General features: G+C 46.0%; 1 long non-coding RNA gene across 1 annotated transcript; it reads right to left on the bottom strand.

Annotated features, from left to right (window-relative positions):
• Positions 1-340: 340 nt before the first annotated feature.
• LOC127623752 (uncharacterized) lies at positions 341-2,813 on the bottom strand. The gene is made up of 4 exons (XR_007968090.1): positions 2,694-2,813; positions 2,365-2,545; positions 1,933-2,048; positions 341-897 (listed from the first exon to the last, which is right to left on the bottom strand). It is a non-coding gene; the product is annotated as an uncharacterized LOC127623752 (long non-coding RNA).
• Between the last annotated feature and the right edge of the window lie 766 nt (positions 2,814-3,579).

Raw genomic sequence — 3,579 nt, 5'->3', positions numbered from 1 at the left:
CAAAGTTTTACTATCATCATAATAGTATACAAAACAGATTTAAGTGCAACAAGAAATGTAAATATATATATATATTTTATTTTTTTTTTTATTATTGACCGGTTAAGTGCTTTTGGAAAAGATGTGTTTTTAGCCGTTTTTTGAAGATAGAGAGTGAGTTAGCTTCCGGATTGAGTTGGAAAGGTCATTCCACCACCGTGGTATGATGAAACTGAAAGTCCGGGAAAGTGTTTTGGTGCCTCTTTGTTTTGGTACGACAAGGCGGCGTTCCTTAGCCGACCGCAGGCTTCTGGTGGGAGCGTAGCTCTGCATAAATGTTTTTAGGTATGCTGGAGCAGACCCAGTGACTGTTTTATATGCCAGCATCAGGGCCTTGAATTTAATACGTGCATGAACCGGCAGCCAGTGGAGAGAGACAAAGAGTGGTGTAACATGTGCTCTCTTAGGTTCATTAAAGACCAGACGTGCTGCTGCATTCTGGATCATTTGGAGAGGTCTAATAGCACATGCAGGAAGGCCTGCAATGAGAGCATTACAGTAGTCCAGTCTAGTTATGACAAGGGACTGAGCGAGCAGTTGTGTGGCATGTACAGAGAGGAAGGGTCTTATCTTCCTGATATTGTAGAGTGTAAATCTACAAGATCTTGCAGTTTTTGAAATGTGGTCTGTGAAATTTAGCTCATCATCAATGGTTACCCCTAGATTTCTGACCGTTTTGGAAGGCGAAACTGTAGTTGGACCCAGCTGCACGGTGATGTTGTGTTCAACAGCAGGGTTGGCTGGAAAGACAAGGAGTTCTGTCTTGGCAGGGTTGAGTTGAAGGTGGTGTTCCTTCATCCAGGCCGAGATGTCTGCCAGACAGGCAGCGATTCGAGCGGTCACTGTGGTGTCGTTGGGCTGGAAAGACAAGTAGAGTTAGCGTGTCATCAGCGTAGCAGTGGTAAGAGAAACCATGTGACTGGATGATGGGTCCCAGTGATGTTGTGTATATGGAGAAGAGAAGTGGCCCAAGCACTGATCCCTGAGGTACCCCAGTAAGTAACTGGTGTGGCTTGGATACTTCCCCTCTCCATGCTACCTCAAAGGACCTTTCTGAGAGATAAGAGTTGAACCAGTCAAGCACAGTTCCAGTGATACCCAGTTTAGAGAGGGTGGAGAGTAGGATCTGATGGTTGACTGTGTCAAAGGCAGCAGAAAGGTCCAGCAAAATCAGAACGGATGATCTCGATTCAGCTCTCGCCAGTCTCAGCGACTTCGATGACAGACAGCAGGGCAGTCTCAGTGGAGTGTCCACTTTTGAAGCCCGACTGATTGTCATCCAGCAGCTTGTTCTGTGAGAGATAGGCGGAGATCTGATTGAAAACTGCCCTTTCAAGTGTTTTTGCCATGAATGGGATGAGAGAGACTGGTCTGTAGTGTTCTATCTGTGTGGGGTTAAGTGCAGGTTTTTTCAGCAGTGGGGTTACTCGAGCCTGCTTAAATGTAGTGGGAAAAGTGCCTGCAAGAAGGGATGTGTTAATTATGTGTGTAAGTGCCGGTAGGATGGACGGAGAGATGGCCTGGAGAAGGTGTGATGGAATGGGGTCAAGGGAACAGGTTGTGGGGTGGTTGGAGAGGAGGAGTTTAGAGACCTCAGTGTCAGTTAAAGGAGAGAACATAGTGAAAGAAGGGTTGCATACAGGAGCCAGGTGTTTGACAGGGTGTGGTGCTGTGAATGTATTGCTGATGGCTGTAACCTTATCAGTAAAAAATGTGGCGAATATATCTGCTGTCAGTGATGTGTCAGGTGGTGGAGGGGAGGGCAGAGAAGTGTGTTAAATGTTCTAAACAAGCTCACAGTGTCTGTGGTGCTGTTGATTTTGGTCTGGTAATATGAAGTTTTTGCAGTTTTAGCGTTATTTGAAAAAGTTGCGAGCAGAAGCTGATATTTACCTAGATCAGCTGGATCTTTAGATTTCCGCCATCTCCTCTCAGCTGCCCTGAGAACAGTCCGATGTTCACGAAGGATGTCAGACAGCCAGGGGCTGGGTGGTGTAGTCCGTGCTGGTCTAGAGGAGAGAGGACAGATGTTGTCTAGACAGGTTGTTAAAGTAGAGCTAAGTGTGTCTGTGGCAGTGTTCACATCAAGCATGGAAAATACATTTATTGTGGGAAGAGAGGCAGAGACATCAGTGGAAAGGCGAGAGGGTGAGAGGGAACGGAGGTTACTGGCGAAAGGAAACCAAAGGTGGGGTCGGTTTTACAATGGATGGGAGAATCATGTTGAATTGAACAAAGTAGTGATCAGAAACATGTAAAGGTGTAACAAGAATATTAGAGGTGGTACAGTTACGTGTAAAAATGAGGTCCAGCTGGTTGCCCGACCTGTGAGTTGCTGTGGTGTGTAGTCTTTCCAAGTCAAATGAGGCCAGAAGAGTATTCAGTTCAATGGCCTGGGGTTTGTCCTGGTGTATGTTGAAATCACCAAGAACCACAAGTGGCCTGCCATCCTCTGGCAAGGAGGACAGCAGGACATCCAATTCCTCAAGAAAGCTTGTCAGCTGACCTGGGGGCGATAGATGACAACAACATGTATTTTTGTGGGTTGCATTGTAGTAATGGCATGGAATTCAAAAGATGTATTGTTACATAGTGAAGCATGTGGTGAAAAAGTCCAGTTATTATGAATGAGCAAACCTGTTCCCCACCCCTACCAGTATGTCGAGGGGTGTGGGAGAAGGAGAAGTTGTTAGAGAGAGCAGCAGGTGTTGCTGTATCCTCAGGACGTATCCATGTCTCTGTCAGTGCCAGGATGCTGAGGGTGGACTGCGTGGCAAAGCCGGAATGAAGGCAGCTTTGTTCACAGCAGACTGGCAGTTCCAGAGTCCCACTGAGAACGAGAGTGGAGCAGGTGTTGAAGTGCAAAGCGGCCGTAGGTTGTGTGGGTTGCGTTTTGTCTTGCATCTGTATCTTGTGAGCGGTCTACAACAGATAACAGGGATGTGCTTGAAGGCATGTGTTATTAGTGAACTAGACATGTTAGTATGTATGTATAAGTAAAATAATAAAAGAGATAGAATAGAAAAATACTTAAGTGCTTTGGTGAGTGGAGCCTTGTCGGTGTCCTTGCTCGGTGGACTCGCACAGGTAGACTACGCTGGTCTTTACCCAAGTAGGTCTTCACACAAGGAGGGCTTCACACGAGGGCCACCACTTCGCTGCAGCTTCAGCGTCAGCATTAAGTCCAATAAATAACAACTTTTACGAGCCGTTCAGTGGAAAAAAAGCAGCCACGCCTTAATGCTACTTATCACAACAAAGCTAGTCACGTGGTCACCCGAAACCGAAACTCAGGGTTGCTGCGGGAACAAACGCAACTTCTGTACAAGCGCAAATAAATTATGCTGCACTTAGCAATAAATAATACTCTGAAACCAGTGAAGCACTGTTTGCAGACACTAAAAGCGACGAAAGTTTTACACACACACAGGATAACCAACCCGAAGTCTAAGCAAATCTAGCAACGAATCCTACGTGACAAGTTTAAACAAGTCTAGCAATTCTATCAGCGAATACTATGGGACAAGTCAACACAAATAT

The sequence above is a fragment of the Xyrauchen texanus genome, chromosome 30 (assembly GCF_025860055.1).
Source record: "Xyrauchen texanus isolate HMW12.3.18 chromosome 30, RBS_HiC_50CHRs, whole genome shotgun sequence".
Taxonomy (NCBI): Eukaryota; Metazoa; Chordata; class Actinopteri; order Cypriniformes; family Catostomidae; genus Xyrauchen; species Xyrauchen texanus.
Note: the sequence above shows the minus strand (reverse complement) of the source record. Positions and strands in the feature narration are given on the sequence as shown.